This window comes from Loxodonta africana, chromosome 24 (assembly GCF_030014295.1).
Source record: "Loxodonta africana isolate mLoxAfr1 chromosome 24, mLoxAfr1.hap2, whole genome shotgun sequence".
NCBI classification, from domain to species: domain Eukaryota; kingdom Metazoa; phylum Chordata; class Mammalia; order Proboscidea; family Elephantidae; genus Loxodonta; species Loxodonta africana.
In genome coordinates this window covers 43,907,754-43,927,514 of record NC_087365.1, presented here as the reverse complement: position 1 = coordinate 43,927,514, position 19,761 = coordinate 43,907,754, and the positions used below count along the sequence as shown (strand labels likewise).

Sequence of the window (19,761 nt, the reverse complement as noted above, 5' to 3'; positions counted from 1 at the left end):
CCAAGACAGATTTGTTCGTTCTTCTGGCAGTCCGTGGTATATTCTTTATTCTTCATCAACACCATAATTCAAAGGCATCAATTCTTCTTCGGTCTTCCTTATTCATTGTCCAGCTTTTGCATGCGTATGAGGTGACTGAAAATACCATGGCTCAGGGAGAATGAGGACACACTGCAGGGAACGCAACCAATGTCACAAAACGATTTCTGTATAAATTTTTGAATAAAAAATAACTTGCGCTGTAATCTTTCACTTAAAAAGCAATTAAAAAAAAAAAAGAGAGAGAGAGAGACTACTATGGCTTGGGTCAGATGCACATTAGTCCTCAAAGTGACATCTTTGCTTTTTAACACTTTAAAGAGGTCTTTTGCAGCAGATCTGCCCAATGCAATGTCGTCTGATTTCTTGACTATTGCTTCCACGGGCGTTGATTGTGGATTCAAGTAAAATGAAATCCTTGACAACTTCAATATTTTCTCTGTTTATCATGCTGCTGTTTATTTGTCCAGTTGTGAGGATTTCTGTTTTCTTCACGTTGAGGTATAATCCACACTGAAGGCTGTGGTGTTTGATCTTCATCAGTAAGTGTCTGAAGTCCTCTTTGCTTTCAGCAAGCAAGGTTGAGTCATCTGCATATGGCAGGTTGTTAACGAGTTTTCCTCCAATCCTGATGCTCCATTCTTCTTCAGATTATTTGCTCAGCATATAGATTGAATAAGTATGGTGAAAGGATACAACTCTGATGCACACCTTTCCTGATTTTAAACCACACAGTATCCCCTTGTTCTGTTTGAATGACAATCTCTTGGTCTATATACAGGTTCCTAATGAGCACAATTAAGTGTTTTGTAATTCCCATTCTTCACAATGCTATTCCTTTGTTATCATCCACACGGTCAAATGCCTTTGCATAGTCAATAGAACACAGGTAAATATCTTTCTGGTATTCTCTGCTTTCAGCAGGATCCATCTGGCATCAGCAATGATATCCCTCATTACCCTGCTTCTTCTGAATCCAGCTTAAATTTCTGGCAGTTCCCTGTCGATGTGCTGCTGCAACTGCTTTTGAACTACCTTCAGCAAAATTTTACTTGTGCGTGATATAAATGATACTGGTAGATAACTTCGGCATCCTGTTGGATCACCTCTTTTTGGAATGGGCACATATTAACTACCAAATATTTCATTTCTTTAGTGCCCTAAAGGTCCATTATTCAGTTCTGAAGAGCCAAGTGGAAGACCAGTAATTTCTTGGAAGAGTAAATAGGCTTCTTTTAACGTTAGGAAATGCTGGCTTCCTCCAGTAAGAGCTGATGCATTCTAATATGCAATTCAGAATCACTCAGCATAGCAGCTGACCTAACTTCCAAAGCAACCACTCTTTGAAAGAGCAGCACTCAAAGTTTTCATAAGGCATTTCTGAAAGCCTCAGGTCATGTTTCCAAGAACTAGATTTTCCACCTCTGTCTCCACTTAGGAATCACTTCTGACCCTCGTGAAAGCACTCAGCAGAGTTAGTAATTGTGTGATTTGACTTCTTCGCACACACAGAAAGTAACACCTGCAGCAGCTGGGGCCAGGGTCCTCGGTCCCAGAGACTAACATCTACGTCTACTTTCAGCTTCAGCACCGGCTGGCTGATCTGAAGTACAGCATCACGTGGCTAGGTGATAGAAAATAGCCCTGAAAAACCGACATGGCAGCTTCAGGGATAGGACAAAATGGATGAGTTCAGAGATGACTTCAGATTCCTCATGCAATGCCATCCTGAAGCTTATCTACGATTGAAGGGGTAGATGCCTGTGTATGCTGGCTAATATTCTCTCTGGAAATTTTAGAACAGCTAACCTTGAGCATTTAGTTTTATACTGACTAAGTGCTTTAATGGGCCTTTTTCATCCTCATGATAATCATTTGGGGTAAGCATGATTGTTAACTCCACTTTACAAAAAAAGTAGGCTCTTGAGGTTAGGTCATGTGTGCAAGATCTCTCAACTAGGAGGAGGCGGAGGGCAGAATGTATACCTGCTACTCTTGCTGGCTTCTCATTGAACCCCAGATTGTCTAAATTGGCAGGACAGCAGGTACCAACCAGTCCAGGAGCTGCAAATGCAAATGCTCACAGGGGCAAGGTGGCAGGTAGAAGATGAGGGAAGCAATCAGCTGGGCAGGGGAAGGCACAGATGGTAATAAACTGGAGAGCACACACTGGTCTAAAAACATTCAAATAAAAACAAAAGCCACTCTGACTTCTACCTCTAGTTCAATCCTCCTCATTTTATAGATGGGGAACTGAGAACCACGGAAGTGATATGGAAAAGGCAGTATGGTGTGGTGCAAAGCCCAAGGGCTTTGGGGAGATCCAGTTCTCATTGGACTTTTAATTCTATCACCTATTAGCTGTGAGACCTTGGGCAAGTCACTCAACTCTCTATGCCTCAGTTATGTACAAAATGTTGAGACTCTGCCCTCACCTCAATGCTGTGAAGATTAAAAGGAGTCAACATATGCAAGATGTGTCAGTGCATGACATGTATTTCAGGAAGATACAAGCCACGTAAGAGCTCCGGACATAGTAGCCCTGACTTCATGAGCAAAACAGGAAACTAAAGGCACCCTCATCTGGTACACGGAAGCCTGGACTGCAGTGTGTCAGGCTTTCCATCATCACATTTGTGGCAGAGACCAAAGAGACCAAGGAACTTCCCTCTAGAATATTACCTCCTCACGCCACCTTACGAAGAGGGTTAACTTTTTTATTATCCAAAGTCATGAGATCCTGGGGGCTTGGGGGACCCTGCCCTTCCCCACTGCCCATGTCCACGGGTGGTTCCTTGGCAGCAACTGCCTCCCTTCATAGGGCTTATTTGCTGGGAAAGTTTGCAGCTTTAAGATATCCCAAGGGGCTCTGAGGACTCTTCTGTTAGGCATTGTCTTAATTCAAACAAATAGTTTTTAAATACCATATCTTCCTGAGGGTTAGGGTCTCTGATGGAACCCCAGAAACTCAAAATCCCAGATTTGATGACTTCTTTGCTTTTCTTTGTCTTTTTGCTGTGGCCATCCTTTCCCTATAGCAATGGAGGCTGTGTTTAGTTTAAATGAAGCGGAAGGAAGGGAAATAAAGGGGTTTCCCATCTCCTTTCTCCCTCTTTCTTGCCAAGGTACGAATTAGGATGGTGGGATTTAAGTTAAAACTGATTAGGATGTGGCTCCTCCGTACCTATGTGCCAAGCCTTCTACTAGACAATGGGTATAATGCCAGGCTAGACATACACACAGGAGAGGGTGCATACTCTAGTGGAGAGATGGTGAACTCAAGTTATGCCATTAATTCTGTAAATACACTTCAGGCAAACAATATGAAAGAGTTCAGGATAATGTGGGAACATACAGCAGTGATTTACCCTAAGTCAATGGGGTTAAGGAAGAATAATACTGACCTCCTAGTGTTAAGTAAAGGAGTCCCGGTGGCGCAGTGGTTAAAGAGATCAACTGCTAACTGTAAGGTCGGCAGTTTGAAACCACCATGGCTCCACGGGAGAAAGATGTGGCAGTCTGTTTCCGTAGAGATTTACAGCCTTAGTAACCCTATGGGGTTGTTATGAGTCGGAATCGGTTAGACAGTAGTAGGTTGGGTTTGGGTGGTGTTACTTAAAGAATTGAGCATAATACAGGGTCTAGCACTTCAGAGGTGCTCAACAATGTTGACTTTTCTTCTTCCTCCCCCAATGCCACACACACACACACACACACACACACACACACACACGACTTTCTTTTCCCTCTTTTTTCAGAAATACCACACCTGACCAAAAAAAATCATAAAAACTCGGAAGGAACTTAATGTTGGCTGTTTTTGTCCTCTTCTCATTGCCCTACTGGCACCAGTTCCCAGCTACTCTGGGATACTGAAAACCAAAGGCACTTTGCTCTTCAATCCATAAGGGTCCTCCTCAAGGGGGAAGAAATCAGGATGGTTCATTCCAAGTGGAATTTGGAAATACAGAAATCATCTCGTTAGCCCTCTTATTTAGGTGCAAATGAGGAAACTGAGGCCCAGAGAGGGTGAAGCACTTGCCCTGGGTCACAGAGTTTTCTTGGGTGGTCCTTTTAATATACGGTGGTAGCTTTTTTTGTTAAGCTGAAGGCTTTCCCCTTTAACTAAAACTTTTCAAATGTATTTGACTTGCTGGCAGGGGAGTTGGGTCACAGCCCACTGCAAACCATACATCCTATGTCTCCTGAGGTTAGGTTAGGTTTAAAATCCTGAAAACAGACATCAACAAATAAAATGCCCAAGGGGTTTATACGTTCTGTTTATCTTCTAGATATAAACAACAAATTTAAAAAAGGAAGCAATAAGAAGATCACAAAGCCCAAGTTCAAGGTTTCTAACGCCTCTCTCCATCTTGGCGCTCTCCACACAGCGACTGCTGCACCGGGCTGTACATGACGAGAAAACTACCTGGAATCTAACCATACCTGTACCTTAAATTTGAAAAACCCATCATCTATCTGTGAGGGAAAATTATGGAGAATTTTCACTTTCTGAGTCATTTTTTCTGGAGTGTTTTAAATTTTTTTGTACCACCTTTATAATCAGAGGTGTATTACAAACACCGGTTTCTAAGGGAAGATCTATTTCTTCACCTCAATCTGGGGGAAGGAGCTGCTTTCAAAGCTTTAAATATTTTTGTCACAGTTCTTTGGGTAAAAGTAAAGCAGTATTTGAATACAGCCCGTCTGTGAGACTTGAGGCTTAGACTCTAGCCCTAGGCAGTTTCAGACAAAGCCATAATTTTCAGAACAAGCTCACATATATCATAATACAAAAACAGGCACTTTGTAGCCAACAGGCTGGAAAGCATGCTCTCCAGAGGGCTTTGCCTCCAAGCTCCCCTTCTCCCTGGGGCTAGGGGCAGAGGAGACAGTGAGTTCTACTTACAAGAGCAAAGAGTTTCCCCAAAGTCCAGCGGTCCTCTGTCAGAAGTGAAGCCAGGATTTAGGAAACCAGGATTCAAAACGCCCCCTCTTCCAAGTGAGCAAGATTGGCAGACCAGGTCAGCGGGTGTAGGCAGGATTCTCTGCTGCGCTCTCTCTCTCCAGTGTCTCCTAAATGAAATGCACTTCGAGGTTTTAGTGGGTGTTTCCCACGTCTCAGGCCAAGTCAGTCCCCATCTGTTGTAATCTGATGCTCGGCCTGATGATGTCAACCACTCAGCTCACTCGCTCCGCTTCCACCTCTCCATCCATGGGAGGGATTCATTGCCTTTGGACAATGAGCTGGGGAGCTGGAACTGCATCCCAGGCCGGTCACATTTGTCTCACATCCTTCCTTCAATTTTCAACACTGCAGCCTTAGTGACAAAAGGCTTCCTATGCACTTAGCCAGGGCTCCGCCGTAAATCCCTTTGGCTCTTAGTCACTGCCCACTGTGGGCTATCTAGTTTGCCTTGCTGTGTTTTAATTCATTTCTTTGGTGTCTGACGTTAGTTAGGGTGAAGACCTGCATCCTGGCCTAGTACCTTTCTTCCTGTCCAATTTTCCAAGTTGCTTAACTTCTCCATAAAATCCCTGGGCGCATGCAGAGCACAGCTGAAGTTTGTTTTCCACTTAGGGTAAATGACAAGTGCCCATGAGAAAAGTTCTGAAAGAAGACTGGTCTGTTGTTGCTAGGGGAACCGGGTTCCAGTGATGTTCTGTCCCTAAATGGATGAATAGCCTCAAGCAAATCATTTCCCTCTCTGGACCTCAGTTTCCCCATAGATAAAATGATGGCTCTTGTGTCTTCCACTTCTGAAATTCCATGACTAAAAATCAGTGACTGAGGAATTTATCAATAAGTGCAACAGAAGGCATTTTACTGAAAGAGCCCTAGAGTAGCCAGGGGCCACTGCCCAAGGTGCCAGGCTCAGGGTGGAACTCCCCCAGGGTGGAACTTAACTGTTTCTCTGGGAGAAAACCCAAAAGAATTCATCGAACAAGTCCTGGGAGACATGGAAAGAGGCAGCATAAGCCACTAGATAAGATAAACAAGTAAGAGAATTTAACTGTCCTCTGGGACTAACATGGAACAGCAACAATTATGAGACAGAATAATAATAATCTCTTGCATTCGTAGGGTGCTTCACGCAAAGACAAACACAGCCTCTCCGCTTGTACATACAATGGGAAGCAATGTGACATGTATAGTAATTATGGGAAACAACCTGGGAGTCAGAGATGAGGATCTGAATGTTATATGACTTTACTTCTCTGAATGTTGTTTTTTCCCCCCACTGTAAAATAGGATATTAGCACCTCCATTTTAGGACTGTAAGAATTAAATAACATGTGAGGGAACATAATAACTTCAGGAGATGTTAGCTCTCCTTGTTATATATAATCTCATTTATTCTTATAATACCCTTAGGAGAATTAGGTACCCAGAGGCCCAATTACTAATTTCTTTTTCCTGGATAAGAAAAATAAAACACAGAGAAGTTAAGTTATATCCCAAGGTCACACAGCTCAAAATGAAAGAGCCAGAATTAGAAATCAAGTATCTTAACTCCTACCTAGCTCAGCACACGTGCTACAACACATCCCACCCAATGCTACTTATCAAAATGTTTACTCCACTGAGCCTGGCCCTTATTTCTCAATGGGTTCACTTAGAAAAACAAGCTAAGCTTCTTACTGAAAAAATGGAGCCCCGGAAGGGATAGGGGGCAGTTTCCCCAGGTTCAGCCAGGCCAGGGGGCAATCTGTGGCCTAGACTCTGACACACTAGCAATGCTGTTGCCTACAAGAAATGTGTCTGGCCACAGGGCCTGAGAGGGTGCTCAGTTGCTTTGCTACCAAAATACTGTGTGGCCTGAAGCATGCCTGGGCTTCAACAGCCCCTCCAAAAAAGGGGGGAATTCTGATCCTGTCTTAAAGCTATTTGGAAGGGAAGTTGGGATTGGAGCTCTGTTGGGAAAGAAGCTATTTATAGGTGGGGGTAAGGCTGTGGTACTCTGTGACTTAAAAGGAATTTTAATTAGTTCTCAGCAAACTCTGATGCTAATCAGGAAAGGCCCAAACAGGCTATGTTAGAAGGGAGTTTGCCAATCTGAAGGTTTTTCAACAAGTGGTGTGGGGCTGTAGTGGAATAAAAGGAACATCAGGCTGGTGACCCATGCAGAGTGGCAGTTAACAGCTCAAGTGGACCTGGGTTTCCTTTTTGTCCCTGGTCCTTCCAGCTGTGTGTGAACTTGGTCAAGTTGTTTAACTTCTCCATGCCTCGGTTTCAGAATGGAAAGTGAGAATAATAATAGCATCTACTCTACAAGGTTCTTAATGTGGATTAAGTACCTGGCACGTACTAAAAGTTCAAAAAGTACTTGCAAAAATAAGCAGCCATGTCCTAGCTAGTAAGGATACTAATTTCTAATTATGGATCAGTCTCACCATCCTCTGCCCAAAGGATGATGTACTAATGCGTGAATAAGGTCAAGAATGCCAAGAATTGAGAAGAAGGGCCCTGTGTTTCTCCAGGACATCATGGTGAGTACTAAGCAAAAGCTCACTGAGACCTGTGACCTATGTCCTCAGCAGCACCACTCAGCTTGGAGGGACTAGAGGCCGGGACCATTGTTTGGCTGTGTCTTTATTCCAGAACCTCAAGTGGATATTGGGAAATGAAGCTGGGCTCTTGACAGGTCAGTTTACTGACATCACCCTCAGTCTTTGGTCATGTTGTGTTACTTGAACAAAAATAATCATGAGGAGCCCACTCATTAAAAACAATGACAACAATTTCTTCAACAACGTGTACTTTGTACTACTCCTTGCAGACTGAATAATTCTACATCTGTGACAAGATCCATGAAGAGAGAACTATAACACCCACTGTTGTACTCATTTTGTCTTATCATAACTGACAATAGCAGAGATACTTTGTGGACTGGTACCATGTGCCATGATCTGTGCTAACAGTCTATAAACAGCACTTCGTGGAATTCTCACAACAATCTGGTGTAGCAGGTATTATTCATATCCTCATCTTACAGTTGTGGAAACTGAAGCATGGAGAGGCTCACGAACCTGCTCAAAGGTTCACAGGGAGCAAGTGCAGAGCCTGCGCTCTAACCCAGGGCTGTCTGGGGCCCAGCCTGGATTCTTAACCCCCTTGTCCTACTGCCTCTTAAAGGGTTTACGTGCAAGAAACTTGTGGTTCTTTGTAGCCAGTAGTTTTGGCACAGTTTGAGGACAAAGGAAACTTTGGCTGCTTATGCGCACAGACCCGGTCTGAAGGACTCAGAGGGCTGCTTTGCTTTCAGTCTAGAAAGGGTCTTCTCCCTCAGAACTTCCTTAGTATCTTATCTGTTTTTGTCTTAAGGCACTTTCCTTTTCTCCTTTGAGGAATATGTATTTATGGGCAGATCTTATTCCTCTGCTAGAATCTGAGCTTCTTAAGGAAAAGATCTGTGTCTAATTTACCAACATTTTATACATATTTGAAGTACTTAATAAGATAAAGACGTCCACAAACAACAAAAACTCACTTTTTAAAAACATTTACTAGGCGCAAGGTAATACCCTAAAGGCTTTATATAAATTATCTGTTTAATTCTCACAAGAATCCCTATGAGGTAGGTATAATTATTATCTCTACTTGACACATGAAGAGAATTTCAGACACAGATCAATTGAGTAGTTCATTCAGTTAATAACTGACAGCACTTGTTGAAAGGAGTATTATAATTTAATAAATTCTGGCCACAACTACCCACCTCCTAGTCCAAAGAGCTGCTCTAAAATGCAATTAGATCTTCACCCTATCAAAGGCAGAGTTTCGCTTCCTGCAGTCCCTCTTAAAAAAAGACCCGAGAAAACAAGTTGAATCGATTATATATGACAATCTAGGAGCTCTGAACATCAAAGACAAAGTTGAGGAGTCAGATTGAGCAGCAGGGGGAGGGAGAGACAGTTCAGAAGCAGCAAGGATTTGCTAGATCTGACCAGGCCAGCACCCTGAAGGCTGGATTGGCTGGTGCACGTGGGCTGAAGCAAGCAGTAGCTCTCAGGACATGTTTTCCACACTGGGAGAAGCCAAGTGGCAGAGAGTCTACACAAGCCTCCGGAACCAGGAAGAAGCGACACTGAGTCAGTGAAAGTTAAGTACAAGCATCTAACCTACCTCGTGGGATCAAAAAACCCCTTCACCCCCCTGGGAAGTACTTCTCTCCCATTTACCTGCCCGCTTCCCGCTCTGCTCTGGTCCCAGTCCAGCTTCAGCAATTGTCACGCCCCCTGGGCCAGAAGTAGGACCCTCATGTGCTCCAAGCCATTCTCCGAACTTTGGAGATGGAACAAATAAACAAACAGAAAAAAATAATCTGCCAGCTCCCCTAAGTCAGGAACTCAGGTCAGGCACAGCCCCTTTGCCTAGGTATAGGCATAAGGGGTCCGTAGACTTTGAATGCCTTTCACCCCTGCACAGACCCATGTGGGCCCATTTCAACAGCACAGGCCATCATTAGCACACTACAAGGTATATACCTGAAGCCTATTTTCAACTGCAACAGCTAAGGTGGAGTGGCAGATTCATGACATCTGACACCACCCTGCCCATTAGGCGCGGTTCTCACCTACCCACATCAGGTGTCTGAGGACTGGTGGCTCCACCCACTCCACCTAGCCACCCGTGATGGGGGTCCAAGAATAAGTGGTGCCTCCCAGTCCTTACAGCCAACAGCATTGGGTGCCAAAAGTCTGGCTGCAAAACCCACCCACCTATGTGCTCTAGGGGACAGGGACATGCTTCCATCCAGGCACTCAGAGGCAGCCATCAGCCCCCTACCTTGCTTAGTTAGCATACAACCCCCTAATATAGCCAGATACCTACGCCTACTCCAATCACCCCTATGTAGCCCTGCCTGTCTAGGACTGTAGGTGAAAGCCTGCACCACACACTCGGTGACTATTGACCTGGACACCTGAGCTGAATCCACACAAGAAAAGTAAACGGACTCCTGGGCTCACATACCTAGTAACAGCTCTAACCACCTGGTGACAGGACGTGAGAGCTTCAAAGACACCAATAATCAAAGTAGCTCACATGACCAGACTATTTGGGCATATCCAAACAAGAAACTAGGACACAGTAAGCAAACATAAAACAAATATAATAACTTATTGATGGTTCAGAGACAACAGCCAATATCAAATCACATAAAGAGGCAGACCATGATGGCTTCAGCAATCAATCAAAACAAAGAACCAAGAAACCTCCTCGGGAAGAGAACCTCTTGGAATTATCAGAGGTAGAATTCAAAAGATTAATATACAGAGCTCATCAACAAGACAGGAAGGAGATCATGCAAAATGCAGACCAAGCCAAGGAACACACAGACAAAGCAACTGAGGAACTGAAGAAGGTTATACGAGAGAATACTGACAAATGATCAGGCTGCAAGAACCCATAAAGAGACTGCAAACAAAAATCCAAAAAATTAACAGTAAAATTTCTGGATTAGACAACTGAAAAGAAAATCATAGGAACAGAATTGAGGCAATGGAAGTCAGAGTTACTGAAATTGAAGATAAAGCACTTGACACCAATTTATTTAAGGAAAAATCAGATAAAAGAATTAAAAAGATGAAGAAACCCTAAGAATTATGTGGGACTCTATCAAAAGGAATAACCAACAAGTGATTGGAGTACCAGAACAAGGGCGATAACAGAAAATAGAGAATTGTTGAAGATTTGTTGGTGGGAAACTTCCCTGATATCATGAAAGAAGAGAAGATATCTACCCAGAAGCTGATCAAACCCCACACAGGGTAGATCCCAAAAGAAAGTCACCAAGACATACTGTAACCAAACTTGACAAAACCAAAGATAAAGAGAGAATTTTAAGTGTGGCTAGGGATAAACGAAAAGTCATCTACAAAGGAGAGTTAATAAGACTAAACTGACTACTCAGCAGAAACTATGCAGGCAAGAAGGCAATGGGATGACATATATAAAGCTTTGAATGAAAAAAATTGCCAGCCAAGAATTAGGTATACAGCAAAACTGTCTCTCTCAAGTACGATGGCAAAATTAGGGCATTCCCAGATAAACAGAAGTTAAGGGAATTTGTAAAAGCCAAACCAAAATAACAATAAATACTAAAGAAAGTCATCCGATTAGAAAATCAATAACATCAGATAACAACACAAGACTAGAACACAGGCCAGAAAAAATAGATATCCACCAAGATAAGGAAGTCACAAAAATAAATCAAAGCTGAAACACTGAAAATAGGGAAACAGAGATATCAATATGTAAAAGATAACAACACTGAAACAAAAAAGAGGGACTAAATAATATAGTCGTAGAACTTTCTTATGGAGAGGAAGTCAACGCAACATAAAGAAATAAAAGATTGGTTTAAACTTAGAAAAACAGAGGCAAATTTTAAGGTAACCACAAAGGAAATTAACAATCCTACACATCAAAAGAAAAAAGAAAAAAACCTAAGGACTCATCAAATACAAAATCAGGAACAATGAAAAATATGAAAAGAAATACATAAAGAAAAACAACTCAGCACAGAAAATTAATTGGAACAAAGAAACTGTCTACAGCACACAAAAAAAAACCATCAAAATGGCAGCACTAAACTCTCATACCTATCCATAATTACGCTGAATGTAAATGGATTAAATGCACCAATAAAGAGACAGAGAGTGGCAGAATGGATACAAAAACATGATCCATCTATATGCTGCCTACAAGAAACACACCTTAGACTCAAAGACACAAAGAAACTAAAACTCAAAGGATGGAAAAAAATATATCAAGCAAACAACAATCAAAAAAGAGCAGGAGTGGCAATATTAATCTCTGACAAAATAGACTTTACAGCAAAATCCACCCAAAGGAAAAGGAAGGACACTATATAACTCTAATAGCACTGAAAAGAGAAACAGACAGCTTCACAAGAATAGTAGGAGACTTCAACACACTACTTTTGGTGAAGGACAGAACATTCAGAAAGAAGTTCAATAAAGACAAGGAAGATCTAAATGCCACAATCAACCAACTTGATCTCACAGACATATACAGAACACTCCGCCCAACAGCAGACAAGTATACTTTCTTTTTCAATGCACATGGAACATTCTCTCAAATAGACCACATACTAGGCCACAAAGCAAGCCTTAACAGTATCCAAAACATCAAAATATTACAGAGCATCTTTTATGACCATAAAGCCAGAAAAGTAAAAATCAATAATACAGAAAGCAAGGGGAAAAAAATCCAATACGTGGAAACCAAACAACACCTTGCTCAAAAACTACTGGGTTATAGAGGAAATCAAGGACAGGATAAAGAAATTCACAGAATCAAATGAGAATGAAAACACATCCTAGCAGAACCTTTGGGATACAGCAAAAGCAATGCTCAGAGGTCAATTTATAGCAACAAATGCACACATCCAAAAGGGAGAAAGTGCCAAAATCAAAACATTAACCCTACAACATGAACAAATAGAAAGAGAGCACCAAAACAAGCCCACAGGCACCAGAAGAAAGGAAATAATAAAAATTAGAGCAGAAATAAATGAAATAGAGAATAGAAAAACAATCGAACAAGTTAACAAGACCAAAAGCTGGTTCTTTGAAAAGATCAACAAAATCGATAAACTACCGGCCAAAATGAGAAAAGAAAATCAGGGGAGGAAGCAAATTGCCCAAATAAGAAATGAGATGGGTGATATCTCAACACACCCAACTGAAATTAAAAGAAACAGAACAGAATACTATGAAAAACTATACTCCAACAAATTTGGAAACCTAGAAAAAATTGACAAATCTGTAGAAACATGCTACTTACCTCAAATAACACAAACCGAGGTAGAAAAACTAAATGAACCTATAACAAAAGAACGGATTGAAGAGGTCATTTAAAAACTACCACACAAAAAAAAAAAAACCCTGGCCCTGATGGCTTCACTGGAGAATTCTACCAAACTTTCATAGAAGAGGTAATACCAGTACTACTAAAGGTATCTCAGGACAGAAAAGGATGGAATACTCCTGAATGCATTCTATGAAGCCAGCGTAACTCTGATACCAAAACCCAGTGCCTCAGGCTGGGTTCTCAAGAGAAGTAAAACATATAAATACATATAGAAAGAGACTTATATCAAAGAAATGGCTCACATGATTGTAGACGCAGGAACATTCCAGGTCTGTGGATTAGGAGTGAGGCTTCTTCTGATTCATGTAGCTGCAGAGGCTGGTGAACCCAAGATTGGCAGGTTGGAAAGCAAGGATCTTGCTCACAGGCTATGAATATTGACAAATCCTAAGACTGGCAGGCAAGACCGTGAGGCTTCTCCTGACTCACGTAGCTGCACGGGCTGGTGAAACCAAGATCAGCAGGTTGGAGAGCAGGACTCTGCTCACAGGCTGTGAAGATGGATGAATCCCAAGATCAGCAGATAAGCTGATAGCTCAAGTCCCCAAAACTAGAGGTCAGATGAACAGGAGGAAGCCGCAGGATCCAGAGTGAGCAAAAAGCCAGAACATCTGCTTATATTTGGATACTCCCTTTCAATTGACTGGCTACTCACAGCAGATCCCATCATGGGAGCGATCACATGCAAACACTGAGAATCATGGCCCAGCCAAGCTGAAACGCAATCTTAACCATCGCGCCCAATAAAGACACTACAAAAAAAGAAAATTACAGATCACTATCCCTCATGAACATAGACACAAAAATCCTCAACAATATTCTAGCCAACAGAATTCAACAACATATCAAAAAAATAATTCACCACAACCAAGTGGGATTCATACCAGGCATGCAGGGATGGTTCAATATTAGGAAAACAATCAATGTAATCCATCACATAAAGAAAACAAAAGATAAGAACTACATGATCTCATCAACTGATGCAGAAAAGGCATTTGACATAGTCCAACACCCATTCATGATAAAAACTCTCAGCAAAATAGGAACAGAAGGAAAATTCCTCAACATAATAAACGGCATTTATACAAAGCCAACAGCCAACATCATCCTAAATGGAAAGTCTGAAAGCATTCCCCCTGAGAACGGAACCAGACAAGTATGCCTTTTATCACCACTCTTGTTTAACATTGTGCTGGAGGTCCTAGCCAGAGCAATTAGGCTAGATAAAGAAATAAAGCGCATCCAAATTGGTATGGAAGAAGTAAAAGTATCCCTATTTTCAGATGATATGATCTTGTACACAGAAAACCCCAAAGAATCCACAAGAAAACTACTGGAATAGAAAATTTCTGCAGAGTATCAGGATACAAGATAAACATACAAAAATCAGTTGGATTCCTCTACACCAACAAAAAAAAACTTCGAAGAGGAAATCGCCAAATCAATACCATTTACAATAGCTCCAAAGATGATAAAATACTTAGGAATAAATCTAAACAGAGATGTAAAAAACCTATACAAAGAAAACTACAAGACACTACTGTAAGAAACCAAAAGAGACCTACAGAAGTAGAAAAACATACCTTGCTCATGGATAGAAGACTCAACATTGTGAAAATGTCAGTTCTACCCAAAGCAATCTACAGATACTATGAAATCCTGATCCAAATTCCAATGACATTTTTTAACGAGATGGAGAAACAAATCATCAACTTCATATGGAAAGGGAAGAGGCCCCAGATAGGTAAAGCGTTACTGAAGAAGAAGAACAAAGTGGGAAGCCTCTCACTACCTGATTTTAGAATCCATTATACCACCACAGTAGTCAAAACAGCCTGGTACTGGTACAACAACAGATACATAGACCGAGGGAACAGAACTGAGAATCTAGACATAAATTCATCCATCTATAAGCAGCTGATATTTGACAAAGGCCTAAAGTCTAAATGGGAAAGTTAAAGTTAAACGGGGAAAAGACAGTCTCTTTAATAAATGGTGCTGGTATAACTGGATATCCATCTGTAAAAAAATGAAACAAGACCCATACCTCACACCATGTATAAAAACTAACTCAAAATGGATCAAAGACCTAAATATAAATCTAGAACAATGAAGACCATCAAAGAAAAAATAGGGACAACGCTAGGAGCCCTAATACATGCCATAAACAGAATACAATCCATAACTAACAATGCACAAACATCAGAAGAGAAACTAGATAACTGGGAGCTCCTAAAAATCAAACACTTATGCTCATCGAAACACTTCACCAAAAGAGTAAAAAGAGAACCTAGAGACTGGGAACAAGTTTTCGGCTATGCCATATTTGATCAGGGTCTAATCTCTAAAATTTACAAGATACTGCAAAACCTCAATAACAAAAAGACAAATGGCCCAATCAAAAAATGGGCAAAGGATATGAACAGGTACTTCACCAAAGAACACATTCTGGCGGCTAACAGATACATGAGACAATGCTCACAATCATTAGCCATTAGAGGAATGCAAATCAAAGCTATGATGAGATATCATCTCACCCCAACAAGGCTAGCATTAACCCAAAAAACACAAAATAATAAATGTTGGAGAGGTTGTGGAGAGACTGGAACACTTATACACTGCTGGTGGGAATGTAAAATATCACAATCACTTTGGAAATCGATTTGGCGCTTCCTTAAAAAGCTAGAAATAGAATGACCATACGATCCAGCAATCCCACTTCTTGGAATATATCCTAGAGAAATAAGAGCCGTCACACGAACAGATATATGAACACCTATGTTCACTGGGACGCTATGAGTCGGAATCAACTCGACGGCAGTGGGTTTGGTTTTTTTTTTTTTAATGTTCATTGCAGCACTGTTTACAATACCAAAAAGATGGAAACGACCTAGATGCCCAGTGGATAAACAAATTATGGTATATTCACACAATGGAATACTACTCAGTGATAAAGAACAATGACGAATCTGTGAAACATCATAACAGGGATGAATCTGGAAGGCACCATGCTGAGTGAAATTAGTCAGTCACAAAAGGACAAACAGTTTATGAGACCCCAGTTATAAGAACTCAAGAGAAGGTTTAAACCCAGAAGAAAACATTCTTTGATGGTTTCAAGGGTGGGAGCAGGGAAATCAGATAGTAGACATGAATTATCTTAGGTGAAGTGAAGAACAACACAATACAGGGGAAGTCAGCATAACTGGACTAAACCAAAAGCTATAAGAAGTTTCCTGAACACACCCAGACACTTTGAGGGACAGAGTAGCAGGGGCGGGGGCCTGGGGACCATGGTGTCAGGGGACACCTAAGTCAACTGACATAAAATTTATTAAGAGAATGTTCTGTATTCCATTTTGGTGAGTGGTGTCTGGGGTCTTAAAAGTTTTTGAGCGGCCATCTAAGACGCATTTACTGGTCCCAACCCATCTGGAACAAAGGAGAATGAAGAACACCGAAGACACAAGGAAAACGCTAGCCCAAGAGACAAAAAAGGCCACATAAACCAGAGATTCCATTAACCTGAGACTAGAACATCTAGATGGTGCCCAGCTACCACCAATGACCACCCGACAGAGAACACAACAGACAGTTCCTGATGGAGTAGGAGAAAAGTGGGGTGCAGAACTCAAATTCACATAGGAAGACCAGACTTAATGGTCTGACTGAGACTAGAGGAACCCCGGAAAACATGGCCCCCAGACTCTCTGTTAACCCAGAACTAAAACCATTCCTGAAGCCAACTCTTCAAAGATTAGACTGAACTATAAAACATAAAATAATACTCGTGAAGGATGTGCTTCCTAGTTCAGGTAGACAGATGAGACTAAACAGGAAGCTCCTGTCTGGAGGTGGGATGAAAAGGCAGAGAAGTATAGGAGCTGGCTGAATGGACACGGAATACCCGAGGTGAAAATGCAGAGTGTGCTGTCACATTATAGGGACTGCAACTAGGGTCATATCACAATATGTATATAAATTTTTGTATGAGACGTTAACTTGAGCTGTAAATTTTCACCTACAGTACAAAAAAAAAAAAAGGTGGGGTTTCAATTGTCACACCATTTCAGTCATTTTTGTGAGACCTTATTGAGAAGCATATTGACTGAGATTTATTTTTTAAAAAGTAGGTTTTGTTTTCTTTCCAATCACAATCATAATTACTTATTGTAACAAATAGGAAAATATGGAAAAGCAGAAAAAAAGGGAGGGAAATGATCTATTACCCAGAAATAACCCCAGAGAAAGAACCACATGACAAAAACAATGCTTGGAAACAGAAACTTAAGTCGTTTGAGGGGGAGGAGTCAACTCCACAAAAGACCAAGGAATGTTCTAAGTATTTTTTTGGTTTCAGAGTACACTCACTGCTTTTTCTAAGTTGTCTGATATTCTGAGGCTCTACTTCTTGGCCACCTTTGGACTGTTGATGATGTGGTGTGCCTGACAGAGAGTTGGCAGGAGAAGAGAAGGCTAACCCCAGTGAGAATGCACTTAAAAAATGGGTCGGTTCACAGGATATCACACTGCTCCCTCCCTGGTGTTTTCAGCCTTCTTCAGAGCTGCTTCCCAGCAGCTAGAGCTAGGTTTCCCATCGGGGCCATTATGGAACAGACAGACCTCCATTTGTGCTCATTTTAAATAATCTCATACTTATTGATTTCTAGAGCGGAAAGGGGCATCTGGTCTCCCCATTTCCAAGTCCAGGCATGCCAGGCTCAGAGAAGGCAAGGGACTGCACAGAAGCAGGCCTGGTGCTCTAAATGGAGAAAGACCTGCTATTGGCTGGAGGCTCTCCTGTCTGACACTACACAGTGAAACACAAATCTAACCAGGCCCCTCCTCTCGTTTGGTGAACTGCTCAGCAATCAGATCTCAGATTAAATGTCACTTCCTCAGGGAGGCCACCCCTGCCCTCTGAGCCACGTTAGCTCCCCCTGCTGTACTGGTCCCATGGCACCCTCTATTTCTCTTCTTATAACCCTTCACATAATGCTACTGTAAATATATGTTATGTGTGTTTTCCTGTCAGCCTGTAAGCTCCTCAGGGTCAAGGGCATGTATCTCTTGTTCACTAATATATCTATCCCAAGAATCTAGAAGAGCCCCTGACACAGAATAGGAAAAACAATAAATATTTCCTAAATAAACAAACACATAAATCTAGGGTAGTCTAGGCCTGGGGTAAAGCAACAGCATGCTTAAGAAAAAAAAAAGAACCATGTCTTCTAAACTACGAACTGGGCTTCTCTTTCTTCATCTCTGAGCTGCTTCAGAGGCTTTGGAAGAACTAGCCTCCAGACACAAGACCTGACCTGGTTATTTCAAGGTTAGTTTGTGAAGCAAAGATCTAGGCTTAAAGTTTTCCTTCTAGTAGTCTGTATAACCTTCTTGGTCAAGTTATTTAATTTCTCATAGCATTGTTGTGAGGATTAGCACATGTAACTCATTCATTTAACAAATATTTATTACAATGTGTCAGCAGTGTTTCTGGTGCTGGGAATACAGCAGTGAGCAAAGCAGATGAAGTCCCTGCTCTCCTGGAGCTTATACTCCACTGGGAGAGAGAGTCAATAAATCAATATGGAATATAATAAAAATCAGTGATAAGTGCTATGCTGAAAAAACAAGGCAGGGTAAGAGAGCAGGGAATAATAGGGCTGCTAATACACAAAGGATATATAGCAAGGCCCCTCTGTAAACATGATATTTAAAAAAAGCCCTGAATGAGGTAAGACAGCAAGCAATACAGATATATAGGGGAGGAACATTTAAGACATGAATGATTCCAGATATATGGAAGGCATTTATACAGCTTTGGCAATTGGCACACAGTAAAAGCTAGGTAAATGTTAGCTACCAGGGTCAAGTTTAAGATAGCAGATGGAAAACAAGGGTTTTGTCTCACCTCCCCAAGGAGATTCCAGTAAAGTATCAAAAACGAGTAAGCACAAGAATAACTCCATTTAGCAGAGTGCTATTTGTGGCCCCAATAAACGTCATCTCCTACTTCAATAGTGTTGTTGTTGTTGTTAGTTGCTGTCCAGTCGATTCCAACTCATGGTGATCCCATGTGCGTCAGAGAACTGTACTCCACAGAGTCTTCAAGGCTGTGACCTTTTGGAACCAGACCAGGCGCCTCTGGGTGGGTTCAAACTACCAATCTTTTGGATAACAGTCTAGAGCTTAACAGTTTGCACTACCCAGAGACTCTAATAACAGACCTCTGGTTTTTAGCTGGTAAAAATCACCAATCACAGGCTCTTTTGAGCTGGGGGCTCTGTTCTGACCAATGGGATATGAGTGGAAGGGTTGAGTGCAACGTTCAGGCAGTGTCCTTAAAGAAAGGGGAAGTTCCCTCTTTGTTTCATTCTCCTTGGTAGTGAAATATGGACTTTAAAGCTGAGCTCTAGCAGACATCTTACACCACAAGATGACCTTGGGCATGGAAGTCATGTGAGGCAGAGCAACAAATGGGAAGGAGTCCAGATTCATGGAGAGCCAAATCAGCCTAGGACTCGCTAATTCTAGATTCCTGAATGTGAGGAGTAAATAAGCTTCCATGTTGTTAAATCACTGTTTTACATACATACATTCATATATATATATAAATATACATATATATTTTGTTTCTCTGAATCCAACTGAATCATGCCTAATAAAATCCAAAACAGCAAAAACAACAGAGGCAGGAGGGGGGTGAGGAGTGGGGAAGGTGAAGGAGTAGGGAGAGGATCATTAGGGAACAGAGATTTCATTTCAAATATTTCCAAAAGACAGAAGAAGGTAGAAGCATGATGACAGACAGATGCTGAAGT

General features: G+C 41.6%; 1 protein-coding gene across 5 annotated transcripts in view; it reads right to left on the bottom strand.

The window, feature by feature from the left end:
• Positions 1-19,761, bottom strand: part of PKIG (cAMP-dependent protein kinase inhibitor gamma) — a 114,454-nt gene that overhangs the window by 42,256 nt on the left and 52,437 nt on the right. The window contains exons 1-2 of one of the 5 annotated variants that reach the window (XM_064276107.1): positions 18,852-19,297; positions 4,949-5,115 (exon numbers count right to left, since the gene is read on the bottom strand). The exons of 2 other annotated variants lie outside the window; for them this stretch is intronic. The gene's annotated coding sequence lies outside the window, so the exon portion shown is untranslated. Of the gene's footprint in view, positions 1-4,948; positions 5,116-18,851; positions 19,298-19,761 lie in introns of those variants that run through there. 2 more of the 5 variants (XM_023550269.2, XM_064276108.1) reach the window with 2 other exon arrangements.